Here is an 18,686-nt window from a genome sequence, read left to right as displayed (position 1 = left end):
TATCATGTGAGGCCACAAAAAAATTACAATTTCATAGCACTAGATTCATAAATTCTGTCTGCAAATTACTTGATGCATGAATAGTTTTAAGTTACAGCAAATGTACTGTTAGAAGCTAAGTGGACAGTTAATGAGAAACACAGGCCAGTAGCTGTTGGGAGTAAAGGCTCCCTCAAATTACTTAAACAATGTAGTACACCATTTTCCGGTTTACAACAGGTCTTGATGTAACTGCACTTAAATGACACTGTTCACGGGTGTTGGGCTTTAAAATGATTATCATTGACTTCATCATTCACAGTTAATATTTAAATTTTTGTTTAATTGGGCTTAGTAAAAGTTAAATTCTGCACACTATTTCATTAATTCTCTCTTTGAGTCTCACCTCTAGGTTCTATCCATTAACACGTTTACTTGTTTTCTTCTATTATCCTATCATTTTGAAATAAACTTTTACCTGGTCTACATTCATCCAATCAAACTTTAAACTTTAACTCCTTACTTTACCCACATGGGAGTTAATTAGAATTGTAAGTTTGTATTGGACAATTTAGTAATCAAATTTTACACAACTCTTTCATCTTATTAATCCTTCTGTGTGTGGTATTTTTTCAGTGACAGTGTCCCTATTATTAAAAATGTTCTATCTCAAAAGCCATCCCTTAACACTTGTGTTTTCTTCCTGTCAACCAGAAGAAAAAAAACGTTTTTTAACATTATTATTGTTTTTTTCTGACATTTTTGCCACTTTTTCAATGTTGTGGGTGTTTTTTTTATATTTTTAATGTTGACATTTTCAGCGCTTATTTTGACGGCTCATTTTTTATGAAAAATAAAAAACTACGTTCTATGAGGGTGCATTTGTGATCCATTCAGTATTTAAAATAGTAGCGCAGTGCCCGTTTCGAGCATGTGCTTGTTGGAACCAAGGGAGTAATCCAGCCTTGACAAAGCGTAGCTCTTATGGCTCCATTTTGACGTCACTTTGACAGTGAATAACTTTATATCTGAAGCGTTTAAAGACTCTATTTCTCCATTCTTTATTTCTAAAGCAACATGACAATGTATTAAAGGCTCCATAACCTTGTACCTGACGTCAAGGCTCCGTAGCAGAAGTTTTTGTAAAACTAGGCTAATGATTGTGTCATGACCAAGCAACTTGCTGTCACATAGTAGAGTAATTACCGAACAGTACAGGAGAAGCTCGCAGGCAGTTTTGACTTACATTACCTGTTAAGGTTTAATTACTTAAGGTAACTAGCATTTTAGTTAGCAATAATTAGCCTGTGCCTATGTTATCTCCTACAGTATACCTACAGTACGTTCTCCGTCTCTGTAAGAATCAGAATAAGTTAGATTTCTCTTTGCCCAGCTACCACAAGACTTACAACTTTCAGACCAGTTGCTCACGTCATATCTACGTCATTAAGCTCAGTTGGTCTCCGTTGTCCATTTCTTTTACTGTCTATGATTGCAACAGGCTGTTTGCTTATTTCTCAGAATGTTTGTTCTCAATAAACCGCGACATCTTCTGACAAAATCATCAAACACAAGTTAAAGACAACAGCTGTGGTCTGAGTTCTAAATACAGCTGAGTAAAATGATCACACAGAGAGGTTAGAAGCGATAAATTGTCTTTTTGACTGCACAGTGCACAGACCCTATCTGCAGTACTACACGCCCACCACATGACATGCCTGCTAGCTCGCTGCTGCACCTCAGTCCCTGACAGAGAGCGGCCTCAAGGGAGAAAGATCTTGCTCTCTCCAGACAAACCTGGCATCTCTCTTCCACAGAAAGTCGCTAGATTTTTTGCTAGGTGCGGATTCCACGCTGGCTTATAGGGTCTCCATTGGTAGCAGAATGGTGAACATGGAGCCATGAACTGCAATCAGCCATCTAGGAATGTAGCAACTCCCCGCCCCGCTGCTGTATGCACACACAGAGATTCCTCGATTTACAGTTAGATACACCACAGGACCAATCAGGTTCTTTTTTTCTGTGTCAATTTATGAAATAGTTAGAATGCAATATCATCTTTTTAGTAACATTTAATCATTTATTATTTCATATTTGTTTTCCTTCTATGATGGTTTAAAAAAAATACGCATACACTTTTACCTTCCGGCTTTACAGTAAGGTATTTTAAAATACTGTATAAAAACTGGAGTGCTTATGGTTATGAGGAGGTCACATATAACACTTGGAAGATTTTTTTTTTTTCCATTACACTGGAATCTAAAGTTGAAAGAGGCGGATGGTCTACTACTCAGTCTTAATTCTACATTACAGTTGACCCCTCTTTGACCTTTGGATTTGCAATTATTTCTGTGCTCATATCTGCCATGCACACACCTGCTAATGTACATGCGATGGCCTTGGGACCTCAGGGAGAATGACTCTATATCGCTCTCTAATGATACTGCTCTCTGTAAAACCATAAAATTGTAATCATCGTTATTGTATTCTTTAAGGGTAAATTATTACATTGCTGATCATTCAAACAACATAATGAAGCAAATGGGTTCTTCCTGCATGGAACTTTATATTTGGCATCCAACACAGTTACTTATATAGTCTCAAATGTCAACTATGTTTCACTGTTAATAAAAGGCACTTGGGGCAATATTACAGTAACACTGAAGTGCTTTAGATTGCAGTCACAAGACAAAGACAGCTGCAGTGGAGAAATAAGGGTCTTCTCTCCAATAAATGCTTCTAGATCAATATGTTCCATGTCACCTTATAAATAGTGTTCACATTTTGCTACTCAAACTTGCAGATCTCATCCTCAAGTTGACAGCAGCTAATCTCAAAACGTTTTTCAGAGTGATCCACTGCTTGTTTGAGGTGGCTGTGTATTGAATCTATCAACCTTTAAAAGTTAACAAGTTGTCTGGGGAAATGCCATTTGTACCAGTTCAATAGGAAATGTCAGACTCTGATAAAATGGTGAAGCCTTATACGTTCTTTGGGATCTGCACAGAAGTAAGAGTGAACTGGAAAGCTGTGTGCCTTTGTGACGTAAATGTTAAGAACTGCTCTTCTTCATTTGCCGGTCTTTCAGTAACAAAACAAAGAGGGAAAATACAACTTTGAAAATGAAAAAGCACCGGAAATAATCTTATGTAGCTGCTAATGCTTATCTAAAGCTTTCCTGTTCCTGACATGGCTGACTGACTCTTTGTCCTTCGATGCTGCCTGAAGTGAATCTATCAATGCTAATGAGAAAGACATTTTCGTGATCTTAGTATTTTCTTACTGATTGGTGTTGTCTTTCAATGATTCAAGGCCCCAGATCCCATTTGTTGTCTGTAAGGAAAGTGAGCAGCAAAACAGCAATGCAGCTTTCCTGTGAACAACACAACAAGCAGTTATTTGCTACAAAAGAACAACATGCAAACACAGGACCATGGTGTGTTGTTCCACAAGTGAAAAATGTGTTGATTTTATCAAATACTGTATGTTGAGGGGACTATCCTCACATTCCTTTCTACAAATAGTAGCATATTATGTGCAAATATAAGTTCAATTGAGCTCACTTGTACCTTGAAACAATAATGCCCCATGTCAACCGAGAGGTACCGATGTTCATTTGTATTCTGTTGACGAGACATGATAGATGTTCTTGATCTGGCACAGTACACAATTATTTTAGTTTTACTAGTTTAGTTTAGTTTTTTACTAATGAATGCTATGCAGTATTTATTTACAATAATGATACAATACATACTCAAAGAAAGAAGGTCGTTGTTTTCTCTCCTGTTTATGGCACTATTAGGATACATAGAGAAACAGTATTATGATAATGAGCAGCTGTAAAAGTGTTACAAAAACAAGTGAAAGGCTGTGATAAAATATCCATTGGTACTATCATTTTGTTGTAAATTTAGAAACGGCTGTGAACTATATATAAATATATTGTATGTGCTTATGATATAAATTATTGGAAAAATCATTGTTAAAATCAGTTTCACTTCCGATTTGTCTTTATATCAAACCAGTCACAACCAAAGGTCTGTGTTATGATGGAGGGGTGGAATGAGGACCCAAACGCAGGGGAGAGGAGGCAGGCCGGAGCAGGTGCACACGGGTTTTATTAATTTACAGTCCACAGAAAAACACAGGAGCAAAGAACAAGGCTAAATCCAGAAAAAAAAAAAGGGTCCAAAACGACAGGCACAGGGGGAGAAAGAAATGCCAAAATCAGGGAGACTCCACTGGGAAAACTCACAGGGAAGATGAGAACGTTGAGGAGAACAGGCCGGCTGACAAACGAGACTCTATGTAGCAACAATGCAGAATGGTCTGACACCAGACAAAGGGAACACAGGGGTTAAATACAAGAATTAAAAGAACAGGTGAGACATCAGGTGAATCACATTAGGGCGGGGCAGGACAATACGACAGGCACAAAGAAAAACTAGACAAGACTAGACAAGACAGGAAACCAAAATATCAAAACAAAACAGGAAACAGAACAAACAGATTATCTGAAGTTCGGTAAAAAAAAGTAATGCGAATAAAGCTGGTGAAACTGTGTTTCATTCCAACGGCTTTAAAGCTGAAAAAAAAACTGTGCGCAATGATGTCACACGCTGTTTTGCGATCAAATTGGTTTATTGAATTGATTTTAGACATTTTAAGGTGTTCCCATTCATTTCCGCACTGAATCGCAGACTCAAGCAAACATTTGTAAACAAAGTTCTTCTAGAAAAATTGATTGTGTCATCTACCAACAAATGATCAATATTGGACAAGTTGTAGTGCTAATGTGCCAGCTGATAGCAACATATCATATCTATAACAAGAAAACAACAACGCTGTCAACACATCGCTATGATGACGCAGATGCAACTTGCCTTTTATTTTCCCTCCAGCACCACTGCAAAACAACTCTTTTTTTAAGATATGTCTCTATGTTTGAGTGCCTTCCATTTATTCCGGAGGACGTGCCACGGCTTGTTGTAACCTTTGTTGGCCATTTCCTTCGAGTTCCTAATAAATTATAAAAAAGTCTCTTGTCTCCTCGATCGTCCACTTACATCTGCCTTTGTTGACATCCCCCATGTGTGCAAACAGAGCGGAAATACTGGGTGGAAATTAATTAAAAATTCTTCTTCTTCATTTTGTGGTGGGTTGCAACCATAAAATGACCTAAAACTTAATCGCAATTCATTATTTAATCGGCAAATAACATTTTCATCAGCGTTTATCAGATAAGCCGTATATTGTTCAAGATAAATTCAGATGATACAAACATATTTCCTTTGATTCAATATTCATGAAATTCCGTCAAATTTTACTGTTTCCAGAAGGCATTTTTCATTTAACATCACTTTATTCAGGTAAAACGTGTGGATGAATACATAGCTACACACACACACACACACACACACACACACACACACACACACACACACACACACACACACACACACACACACACACACACACACACACACACACTCCTCCTCCTATTTCTTTTCCTGGCTTCTCTCTTGACCTTGATCCATTGACTCCGCAGGTCACCAAGCCCACAGGTCACCATGACAGAATCCCTGATGAGCAGATTTGTTACCATTCTGTGGTCGGATCACTGTTGTCCAATGGGATCTGGTTCTGAAGTTGATATGCAACTGGGAGTATTCAGGATCTCGGGCTCCATGCCATGTCCCTGAGTTACCTTTCCTTTTCTCTTCACAGACATAATAATTATGTTTTCTCTCCTCTAACAATGTTTTTATTTTTTCACTTAATTGCCTCACCAAAGTCCATGTTGTTTGTTATTCTTCACTGTATACAATATTCAAATAAGTAAACAAGACCAAAAAATGAAGTAAAAACCAAAGCCAAATTGTTGCTCTCCTATAATCTTCTTACTGTAATGGAAACACAAAAAATTTCTGAACAAAGTGTCAGTTCTTTTTTGAAGCTTCTATTTAATATTACAGATAAGCTCTATAACGTTAGGGAATATTATGAAACTGAAAACTTTTAATGTGAGTTGTAAAGGCGGAATCCTTTAGCCTTTAATATGCCCATAAACCAAAAAGACTAACACAAATGAAGAATGTCAGTCTCTATCCTCTGCAGGAGAGACATGTTCATTTACATAATTTCATAAGAGGCTTATTTTTTGTGCTCTGAAAACTTTATTCAGAACATTAATTATGTCCCTGTTGTCCACTTTTTATTGAGATGTACCTATCTAGATAATTCTTTTTACATAGTTTTATCATTTCAGTTTCTTGGTAATTTATTCTTAAGTGTAAATATTTTGTAAGCGGTGACAAACAACTAATGTAAATCACTGTTGTTGTGGCATATGTGACTGACAATCATGGTAAAAACTACAAGATTTTACTTTGCAATGCACAGCTTACAAAATATATTATGAGCCGCATTGGCATGCAGCGCTGATGTGAAAGCATTGCATTGCCAAACCTAAGATCCATTGTTCTAATGCTAGTAAACAAGTTAGGCAAACACATTTTTCCATGCACACTGGCAGACTTAGTTCATAAAAAAGCCAAATTGATGTCTGTCTCAAAGAAAGTAGATGGTAGGTCAAACAGTAATTTGGACCCAGACATGGCATATTTAGGCTTGTGTCTTGTTGGCTTATTGTTTAAGACGCCACTAGAACCTATCTAGCAAGTATCTCCTGCATAAAGAATCGGCTGCTGTACTGCATCACATTAATCACTTGCAGCTTAACTTAATTGTGAAACCATATTTGGTCACTGAGATGAATGTTTAAATGACAAATTATCTTGTCTTTTACATTTTTTATGAGAGCATTATATCTCGTGTTTAACTGCAAAGTACCATTTGATTGAATTTATCATAAAGAACTATATTTGAATCAGGGCGAGACAGCGCTAGCTTGGAAAATAAATTATCCTTAATTGACGTATTACATTGCCTCAATTAGTCTCCTTGCGAATTTGTCTTGGTAATATGTAGCTTTCTACATATAAATGTTCTTGTCTCTGCTATTTTCAGCCCTTTCAGCTCTGTCTTTGAATATGAACATGTTAATATTTGTGTGTTAACAGGAGACATTACAACTCAAATTAATCATAACAGGTCAACATAATTCACATCAAAGTAGATCAGACACTGTGCTTTCAGATAACTTAAGTGTGAACTTAAGAGTGCCTTGCATTTCTCAGGCCTATTTATTTTCCAAGATAGTATTCCTACTTAAGATTTGTTTAGGTTTTGTGCTATAAATCAATATACAAATGCATAGGATGCACATGCCTAAATTATGTACTGCATGTCAAGTATTTGCATAGATATACTGTATACATTATGTTCTGTACTTTAAGGCCAACAAATATTTGGCCCCAGTTTAAGGTAATATTTTACTTATTTGCCACATCACAACATAAAGGCACATTTAAAGTGTCCATATAATGAAAAAAAATCATTTTTTTCAGGCATTTGGGGTGTTTTTGTGTGTCTCTCGTGCTTCCACACAAATACAAACTTGGGGAAAAAACATCCATGCTGTTTTGAGAGAGATACAGGTTTCTGAATGCCCTCTGCCTTCACTTTCCGGGTAAGCTGTTCAAAATTTCCACAGCTTTCTACGTAACTAGCCGAGACAATGTTGCTAGCTGTAGCATACTAACTCGTTCACAATGAAAACACTTCTACAAAACACAGTACTTCACCATTATCCACAAAAGACCTACTTCCATGTCCCTGTTCTGCGGGTATTCCACAAGTGCCCCCTTATTTAAAAGAAGTCTCCCAGCTAATCCTGCCTTGTACCGACTAAAGTGGGGAAAAAGAGTTATCTAGCTGATGTGATCATACCTAGCTACTGAGCATGTGTGACTCCCAACAAAGATAGTAAAGAAGTTAAATGTCTCACTCTGTAGCTAAAATATATGGTGTTTTTTAAAAATGAAACAATTATGAACCTGAAATTGGGCATAATATGGGCGATTAAAGAAATGTAGACCAGACCCCACCTTTTTAATAATCAATACCCCCTCATAGAGAGCAAACCAATCCTGCTCCTTCTCAGTGATGTGTGAGGCTACCTAATGATAAGTTCTACTATGTGCCTGGTGCTGAAAGAAAAGTTATATAAACTAACCAGATGCATAACAGATGAGAAATAAAAGCACTCAATTTTAATCAAACAGCCGCCTTACCACATGTCTTTAATTTAACCACAAATACTCAGTGAGAGATGTGTGTCTCACTTAATGATGATGAGATTAACCGCAACCGTTTCTTTGGAACATGAGACACAAAAAAGGAAAAAGAAAACATGATTCTTTCTGCATTAGTCTTTAAAACTTCTGTTTTCTAGTCTTGATGCAATTATCTGGAGGGAAAGTGTTCATTTTGACTGAAGCTTTTCCCAGCAGAGCAATTGTTAGTTCAAACAGATGATCATTCCACATCAGTCATAACTCTATGATAAGGAGCTGTAGCTCTATGGTCGCTGCGTGGCCCATGACTTAAACTAAAGCTATGACAAGAAATCAAAAATCTGCCAATCAGTCCTTTAAAACAAGTTATAAGGTTACACTTCAACTTATTCAAATTTTTCACTTCACATTTCTTATGTTCCTTCTTTTGTGTTTAAAATACTAATTGTGATTGTACATGTGATTGTTTAAAAATATTTTAAATCACAATTGCTCAGTGCTAAGGCCTGAGAGAGCTGTCAATCATGAAAAACATACCTTGCTCTAAGCCAGAATATTCTCTTTTTCAAAATTGTCACCATGACATACATTTGGGGAAATAATATCCACTTTTAAGATTTAGAATTTTTTCATTGACTTTCAGTTTAAAGAGAGAAGTGCAGAAAGCATCTAGCTCCCAAAGATTGAATGTTTTTTTTAATATATAACGTATCACATGCATTTTTGTAACTGAATATTTATTAAAAGTTCAGTAAATACAATAAATTCGGAAAGCATGCCCCTACAGAGACAATCACCAGTACACCTTTAATGCAGTCCTGTCCATGCAAAAACAATAAAATCTTTATAAAGTTGTTAATGATCTTGCCAAGACTGTGTCAGAGAGATTTCATTTACGTTAATGGGAAGTTTTGTTTGCAGCAACTTTAAATGGATCCTGAGGTGAAAGAGATGATGACTTTTTTGTTTGCTTTTGCAACTTTTCTTCAAAAAAGTGACATAAATCTAGCAACTATTTATAGCAGCTAAATACAATTTTGCTGATCTTGCAGCAGCATTCCAGCTGACAGAACAGCTGCTCATTATGCAAGTTAAAAACGTCTGAAGATGTCTGTTACAACTACTACATGCTCCATGCAATATATTATTACATTCTTTTTTGTGTGTTATCTTCCTAAAGTTGGAAAGCTGTTTTCAGTAATCTTTCTCTCTTTATTACATTAAGATATGTAAACATTAAGATATTTGTCTCTGAATGGAGCTTAAAGTTGAATCAGGAAGACTCTCTTTACGCTTTCCTTTATTCAAAACATTCTTTCTCTCTCCCTCCAGCTTCTACTTTATCAGCGACTTTGGTTATTTATTCAAACCAACCCAACCTTCCTGTTGCTGTCAAAGTTTAAAACTGTTCTCCTCTCTGCTGCGGTGAGTTGTCATTTCAGTATGAGCCGATGTGACCCTCCTTCACCTCATTCACATCCAGTCTTCATCACATTCAGTGCCCAGGTTCCTTCCACTGAGCTCACCTGAAGTCTTGCTCCCACCATCCAGATCTTCAGCCAACTTTCTTTACCTTTCAATCTAGGTCAGGGGGTGATGAACTGGATAAAGGTAGCTGGATGAAAACTTGAGAAATATCCACAAGATAAAAATGCAACGATTAGTTTGATATATATTTAATATTACAAATATTTTCTAAGCTTAGAATTTACATAACTGATGCTAGCTGATGATCAAATCTCTGTTGTGTTAATGTTAGCTTATTTAGATGACAAATGGGGGAGAATTACACAAAAGCTTTGGTCTACTTTTTTATGTATCTTTTTTACATTTTGTGAAATACACATAAACCTTATGTTGTCCTCAGTTCAAATTGGCCCATTTCACATATCAATTTTATTTATAACTAACCAGTTGGAATTACCCAAAAATAACATGATTGATTCTACAGCTCTTTGGCAAGTATAAATCTCTACTTTTATTAATTTTGGGGTGTTTTTTGGATTTTATAGCAATTTTATAGCAATTGAAAAATAAATCTAAGTGGATTCGAAAAAGTATTGAGTAAAAGTTGACACATTCCAGTCTGTGATTATCCAACAACATAGCTTGCTTTAATTTTTGTCCAAATAATTCCTAATTTCTGCTTTTCTCACTCAAACATTAGGTATAATTTCCTATAAATGAGGTTAATTGACCATAAATTCAAAAAATAACTGTAAAACTAGAGACAATAAGTTGTGCTACATAGTGTTGAAAACATAAAAAAGTGAGAAACATTGAAAAAAGCATCAAAAGTGTTGATTTTCAATGATAGGAAGACAACACAAGGGTTAATCATTTCTTGCCCCAAGTTAGATAAGATACTACTCTCATGCCTTGACGCTAAGTACTGTATGGGGCTAGAGCCAGGAGGAAGGGGGAAAACAGCCAGCCTGGCTCTCTTATATTCTAACCTCTCTAATGCTTAGCAATTAACATGTTGTTTCTTGTTTGTTTCATCCGTAAACAAAAAGAATGTAAAAACGTCAGTTTATAATTTTACAAGAAGTTAACCTACGTGCTGTACTTATTTTTTGCAACCTCACAGTGATGACAAGTAAGACTCAAGGCTCTTGCTTCACATTAATTGTAGAGACATTACAATGGCATCACTCTTCTGGTCTAATTCTCAGCAAGGAAATAAATAGGTTTATCTCTTCTAAATTCAGAGAGAAATGCACTTTGTTTTTAGCCATAGAACATTTTTTATATCGGATATAGAAACACTAAAACATTTGCATGGCCTAAACACATTGTGTGCAAGTTGTAAACAAGTTAAAAAGCACATTCTGATGCTGCCGTTTATTGAAATACTTTATAGCTTCCATTCACATCAGTGGTTATTCAGGCTAGTTTAAGTCATAGTTTGCACCATTGCTCTCGACCCTGATGGATGCCGTGTCATGTCATATCATAAACTTTTCTCAGTACAGCACATGTGGTAGAATTGTCTCTTTCCCAGTGGTGAACGCTGCCAGCATTGGGTCCTTTTTCTCATTTCTCACAGTAGTGCAACATTCCCCAGAAACAAAAGTGGGGGGGATTGAAAAAGAGCATCAACAAATGATTTGTCTGCAGGCATAACATATTAGGCTATATGATGTTAAAAATGAATGAATGTAAAATGAATTTATCCAAGAAGCCAGAAATGGCAGGACACAGCATGCTGTAAATATTGCACAAAGGATTATTGTTGTTTTGGTATTTTTTCTTTAAAGGAGAGCTTCTTTACACAAAATCCATCTACCCAGCATACATGAACACACACAATAAACACAAGCTTGTTCTTTTACCAATTAGAATACAAATGTACAAACTTAAATTAATTATTAGTTTCCATTTTCAGTTTCAGGGCCAATGTGAACCGGGAATATCCACCAATTTCTGCCATTTGTGCTGGTTTCAATAGATCCAAATGAGATGTGTCACCATAGCATGTTTAAACAAAGTTAATAATGACACTGGGATAAAATTTGCAGAGCCAGTTATCTTATTTCTGATATCTGATTGAATTTAAAACACAAATTAACCAATTAAACCTCAAAGCTCAAATTTTATGATGAGCCTTTTTTTGACAAGCTTTTGAATTTTTGAATAGGCATTATTGCATTTTAGCAGGAAAGGGCTTGTTCTAATTAAATGTACACATTTCTTGAACGTTTTTGCTGCAGAGAACACTCTGACTTGATTACGCTATTGTTCTTAACAATGCACAATTAAGGTGTAAAGAATCATAAATAAAATTGAGCTTTCGAATCTGTTTGATTGTAAGATGTATTGCACTTTCAGAATAGACTTATCAAGCCTAAAGCGTGCTACTCGTGACAGCTGTTGTACACTATTCATACATATTCATAATACGCTTCATAAAACTCACATGCATGCTTGCATAAAATTACAAACATACCTGAAAAGGGGTCATTTGTGGAACAAAGTCATGCACAGGAAAAGGGTAATTCAAAGAACATAGAGAAAGTTGCCAAAAATGTGTAAAATGGTCCATTAAGATATACTTGCATTTGATACAAACACATTCCTGTATTAAAATGCCCCTGCTGCTCATAAGGAATTAGATCCTTTTTAACTGGAAATATGTGTTCCCTTTTAACTGCAGATTTTCATGAAGGAGTAAAAAGGTAAAAGCCAAGCCAAATTATTATAATAATTATTCCTCTCCACCCTATGGTCATTAGGCCACAGTGATGCCTGTTGACTGTTTGAAACGGCATTCTTTTCTAAGTGGCAGATCACGGAGGGTTCACAGTTTGATGCTCACTGCTTAACTGAATAATTACAGGATCCTCTGTGTGGCGAAAAGCTTCTATACCTCCCTCTGGCTGATGAAACGTCTTTCATCTTTCAAAGTTACACAAGCTTGTATTTCGAGATACTTTCATCCTGACTTCAAGCACAGAAATACCCAATAAGAAAGGCATTCTCTAATCAACCAGACAAATAATTATACCTACTTTTGTAGGCCATTAGATGTTTTAAGGCTATTAATGTTGTGTTGCTTTTGGACTAGCATAGTAAATGAATACTTTTGTACGGTGCAAACATGTCAGTAGTTGTTTATGAAGAGGCAACTCTGTCATATCAAAGGATCTTGACCCAAAGGGTAGGAAAGTCTTAGCTAGGGGTTTAGAGAAACTAGGCAGTTCTTGTAGATATGAGCGCACCCTCTGTCCTCTGAATGTAGAACAAGGTAGAGATTCCAAGGTGGTACAATTGCCCATAGCAATGTAGCAGTATGAGTGTTGCTCATAATTTCCGGCGCTCTGTTGGCCAATCGGCCCAGCGGGACCTGGTATAAAAGCCACTGCTGGTCCTCCCACTGGCTTTCTTGCTGTGCTGACGGAAGTGCGCCACACTTCCGGGTCGCTCACTCCGGGACGAGTCTGCTGAGCTACAGATTTTTATCTGGCGGGTCCATCTGTTCCTTTCGCAGAGGGAACAGAGCAACGGAGAACTGAGTAAGATCACTGCTGCCGGTGTGGGTTACAGGCCCGCAGCTTCATCCTGCTGGGTTCTATCAACCTCTGCAGAAACGGAACCGGGCTGAGGGTGCCGGAGAACGGGATTAGCCACCTAACATAGCAACCCTCAGCTGCTGCTTTGTCCGAGCTCTTACTTTGCTTGAGACTGCTGTAGCAGTTTACACTGATTGCTACACGCCTGTTCAATTCTCACGATCACTGGGCCAATGTGTGCACCACCTATTCCACACAAACCTTTGTTTTAACCGGGTGAATGTAGCCAGTTTGGCTCTCCACGTTAATTTGGTTGATTCAGTTGTTTCTTTTCCTTTTTGTCATTTTATTTTTAGTTTAGTTAAAAGTTGCTGTTATAGGCCTATTTTCTTTTTTTCTTTTCATTAGTGTGTCTTTTTTTATTTAAAAAACTGAGTTTCTATGGTTAGGTTCCTATTGTGTTCTAATTGTATATTTGTATATTTTTTTTTGCAGAGTTTTTCTTTTGTTGAGTTTCTTTCAGTTTGTTCTCGTCATTACAACCTTGTATATTTATTTTGCTGTTCTTCCGTGGAGAAAACCCTCCTAATTTTGTGTGTGTGTGTGTGTGTCCCGTTTTTGTTCCGTTTTAGTTGCTGTGTCCCAAAAGTGGTGGTGTTGGTATCCGAGTGGTGCATCCCCTTCGTGTGTTGTGTGTCTCCCCGCTTGGTCCCCGTTGGGGTCCCTCACTGCCCTCGTACTGCCTCCCCCTCCACTGGTAAGCCTCAGCGCACTTCAGGAAATTCCCAGGGTGGCGTGGCCGGTTTCTGCATACAGTCTCTGGCCAAGCTCCTCCGCCACAGCAAGTAACTGCAGCAAGTCTCCCTTCAAAACTTGAAAGGCCTGCTGCTCCTCTCTCATGTCTCCTGTCATCACTGCAGTCCAGACTGGCAGGGGGTCCCCTCTACATCCATGTCATTAGCTCAACCCTTAGTACAATCTCTCGTTTTCCTTTCTCTCAGGCCAGCAGTACACAGAGAAAGAGAGGAGAGGGGTTGAAAGAAGGGGTTTCTATTCCCATATCTTCATTTTTATATATAGAACTTAAACAGTGAAAGGTCATACACACTGTCAAATCTATGTTAATGTTACGCTCGGTGACACAAGACTCAAACACAAGGCTCAAATAATGCAAATGGTTTATTAAAGTGAGGGGAGATGGGAAGTATGGAGGCAGACGTTGGGGACGGGGAAGAAGAGATTGGAGTGGAGTTGGTAACTGCGAGGAGAAACCAAAAAAGGGGAAGTCAACAGAGAAGTTCAGAACACTCAAGAGATAAAGAAGGCTTGCTGTGAGTTTCACCAGGGTGACTGAAGCAACGATCAAGTGAAGATGGTTTGAAGAGCCGGGGTTGAAATCCTGATCTTGATTGTAGATGGGAGGCCGGTGTGAGCGGCGGGGGAAGGTGATTGTGGGATGATTATCAGGTGTGTGCGGTCAGCTGGCAGCAGCAGGAGGGAGAGGGAAAAAGGAAACAGCAGAGACAAACAGGGCAGGCCAACAGAAAACTAACAGTGGAAAAACTACAATAGAAAATAGCAAAGAAAACAAAAACTCACGGCCAGTCGTACCCGAACCATCACAGTTAAGAAGTCTTTAATAGAAAGAAATAATAACTTTTATCTGTTTACTAGCCCAATTGGACCGGTACATTTTTACCCATATTCTCTGTTGTACAGGCTACACTGTCTTTACTGATGTTCTTCCTGTACACCAGAATTAATGTAACTTATAGTATTTACATATACATTTTATTTTCTTGTGTTATGTTAAGGAGCATAATTCAAAATTATTAATACCTTATGAAATGAAATGTTTTTTATTTATAACAGTTAGGTTTTTTCCTAAAATAACTGACATTATATATTACTACTGTAATGTGTATATGGAAGGAACTGTGCTTTTTGATGTAACAATTAAGTATTGCTTCCATTAACAATCTTGCACATCCTCAGTTGTATTTCTTTTTTTGGTTGTATTCTTTTTGTCTTTCTGTGCACTGAATTCAAACTTAAAGCTTCAAAAAGCACATTTTAAAACAAACTATATGATGTAGTACGTATGTAAACTACACATAATTGACAAAGTATGTTTTCTCAATTTCTGTAAAATCAGACTAATTGACCTATTAGTATTTACTGTGTATGTTATGTTGTTAGCTTACAGATTAGAAAACATACAAGTAGCCTGGTTTTGCAAGAAGTTTAAAACTCTACCTTTAGCAATATTCTCTTAGTCTTAAATGGATGATTTAAAAAAAATGTTAAAATTAGTGGAAATGATTTCCGAACATTAATGACATGTACTAAAATTATACTTTTAATTAAACCTGCACTCGAAATAGAGTGCACTCTACTTCCAGCATTATGAGTGTGACTTTTTCATCACTTCTGATTAATTTGGCATTATAGCAGTAAGGAAATAAATAAAATAAAATGAACTTCTTAATCTTTGGTTGAGGTGGATGTCAACAAAAATCATTTCTTTTACAAGACAATCGTGGAAAAGGGCAAATAGGAAAGAACAGATATATAATGTGGCATGACACAATAATTTGTCTCAGTTGACTGAGGACAAGACTCACCGTTCTTTCTTTCAACATTAGCATAACTTCCTGACATCCATCTGACCCAATGTAGTGCCCTTTCATCTATAGAACAGTTCTGAGAAATGACTGTGCTTTGATGGTTCAGATTATTGAGTGTGTCAATTGGTATTTTTCTCACTCTAATGTATGGTAGATGGTGCTTAAAATAAATGTGGACAATGGAGACAATGTGGACAAGCAACTTCCCCTTCTCTCTGCCTCTCTGCGATTGTGGAACAAAAATGTCAAAATTTCAAAAATATTTGACCTCATTTACATATGGTGTACCTTGATGCGAGACACAGACTGTCTTCCCAGCATTTAAATTTCTTAAGTGTACTGGATGGCACCAGACCTCTGCAAGCTGCTTTGTCTTTCCCACCATATGGCATCTTGACAGTGTTTTCCTCACTAATTAGTCTTTAACACATATGCCAAGTCCAAATGACTATAATGTCAGGGCTGCACTGAAGATCCTGGTTACAATGAAAATGAGTTGCCATGTATTGACAAAGGACATTATTTACCTTTAAATGCAGGCATTGCATTTCAGTATCAATGAAAGGTATTTGTGATGGATGTCAGCGAACACCTTCAAAGATTGGTGCTAAGTGCCAAAAAGATCCTTTACATGAAATGCAGTGCATGCTTTAGTTGATGTCACTTATTCCGAGAACACACACAATGTACTTAAAGAAATAATCGTGAAGATTTTCATTTAAATAAATGCCTGAAAAGTTATTTTCTATTGCCCAATTATGTTCCACAGACCTGGACATTGAATGGCCTGCGGCGGAAGTCAAAAGTGAAGCAGTGTGCTTAGTTTGCGGAGAACAGCTTGCTGTTCAAGGATTATAATTTGTATCGCCACTACTAGCTATACTAAACACGCACAGAATTACAAAAACTTGACTGATGCAGAGCGGGAAAGGACATCTGAAACTTTGCTAGTTAAGCTGCAAAAGCAACAAGGCTTTTTTACAAAGTGTTGCACATCCAGGGAGGCAGCAGTCAAACCCAGCTTTGTGATCTGCCACAAGATCGCCAAAGACAGTGAGCCATTTTCTGAAGGGGAGTTTATTAAAGAATGTTAGGTGGACTCTGCTGTGCTAATATGCCCAGAGAGAAAAAATAGTGTTTCAGAACGTGCCGCTTTCCAGGTGAACCATAAGTAGGATCAGGAAGGATTGAGGACATCGCAGGAAACCTGGAGATTCAGCTGCAAAGCAAAGCAGACAATTTTGAACTTTTCTACCTGGCTCTGGACGAAAGCTGTGATTTCCGTGACACAGTCCAGTTACAATTTTTTGTATGTGGGATAACAAAAGACTGAGAAAATGGAGCTTGGTAGAGAGGGAGGGGAACATATTTTTAGTGGTGGGGGAAACCGGAGATAACCCACACAGACACAAGGAGACCATGCTAACTCCACACAGAAAGGCCCGGGTTTAAACCTGGTACCTTCTTGCTGTGAGTTTGCAGTGCTAACCTTTTGGCCACCATGATGAAAATGAAGTCAATAAAAGGGACGACGACGGGGTGTGATTTTTTCACTGAGGTAAATGCATGTTTTGACAATATGGGACTTGTGTTACAACCGATGGTTGTCCAAATCTGAAAGAAAAAAATGTCAGACTTTTGAAGCAAATGCAAGATAAAGTGACTGAAATTAACTCAGAACTGAAATGGAGATCTTCAAGATTGTAACTTTAAACAAGTACTTCAAACGTAACAACAAAATATGTTGTTTCTGATCTGATGCCCTTTTGGCTAGACTCAGGAGATGTAGCATGCCTTCTATTGGTGGTTTGATCACCAGCTCCTCCTGTTCACATGTCGAAATACCCATAATGTGATGTAAAGTTCCCAATGGCCAGGCCAGCACCTTGCATGGCAGCAATTGTGTACATTTGTGAATGAGAGAACATTTTTTTAAAGCACTTTGTCCACTTAGCTAGACAAGTTTAGTACATTGTACATTTCCCATTTCCTGGCAACGTTTTCTAAATTTGTTTCAAATTAGTTTTCAGAGTTGTAATCAAGACCACCTAAACTGAGACCGACCAAGTCATTACCAAGACCAGAGTATATGGAGACTGAGACAAGACCAAGACTAAGAGGGGTTGAGACCGAGTCAAATCCAAGACCAAGACCACCAGACCAAATAACTGACACTGGATCAATCAGTCAGTCAATACACAACTAGCTAACATCTATAGTTAAAATTTGCTTAATCACCTTGCATTATTTCTGAAGAGTTTTGGTACAGAGGCAGATTGATAACGTTAGCTAGCGTCACTTACACACTTAGCTTACCTTTCTGCTTTCTTGCAAAACATTTGGCTGACATCTCCCAGACAGCCAGAGCTTCTTCTCCTGTCACCTACATTCACTTTGGGAAAACATTTTAAGTGGGGAGGGAACAGGGGTTAACAAAGAAATGAGTCAAGTTATTGGTTACCTTTCAAGCAGGAAGTTTTACATCCAATCAGAGTAATGATGTCAACACATAAATCAGACGACATACAGGCAATTTAGTGACAACCCTACTGTTGTGGTCTTGACCGGTCTTGAAATAAAATACTGATTCCTCTACATCCAAGGTGAGTCCAAGACCTTCCAAAAGTGGTCTTGAGACCAATCTTGAGAACTACAACACTGCTACTTAAAAAATTAGCAATCTGCCACCATGATGCTTAAGTGTTAAAGTGTTCGGTTTAAGGTTTGAAAAATGATAGAGATCATTGTTAAAGGGAAACCCAAATTGATTGTAGGAAATAGAGTACTGTCTCCTGTTTGTTTGTAACAATGTTTTTTTCAAGTAATATACTGTACATTTAAACTTTTAGAATATTCTGGCAATTAAATTA

General features: G+C 37.4%; 1 long non-coding RNA gene across 1 annotated transcript; it reads left to right on the top strand.

Annotated features, from left to right (window-relative positions):
* Positions 1-745: 745 nt before the first annotated feature.
* Positions 746-18,380, top strand: LOC117945308. The gene is made up of 3 exons (XR_004656769.1): positions 746-757; positions 6,560-6,569; positions 18,262-18,380. It is a non-coding gene; the product is annotated as an uncharacterized LOC117945308 (long non-coding RNA).
* Positions 18,381-18,686: the final 306 nt, after the last annotated feature.

The sequence above is a fragment of the Etheostoma cragini genome, chromosome 1 (genome assembly GCF_013103735.1).
Source record: "Etheostoma cragini isolate CJK2018 chromosome 1, CSU_Ecrag_1.0, whole genome shotgun sequence".
NCBI classification, from domain to species: domain Eukaryota; kingdom Metazoa; phylum Chordata; class Actinopteri; order Perciformes; family Percidae; genus Etheostoma; species Etheostoma cragini.
The sequence above is the reverse complement of the archived record's forward strand: the minus strand, read 5'-3'. Positions and strand labels throughout refer to the sequence as shown.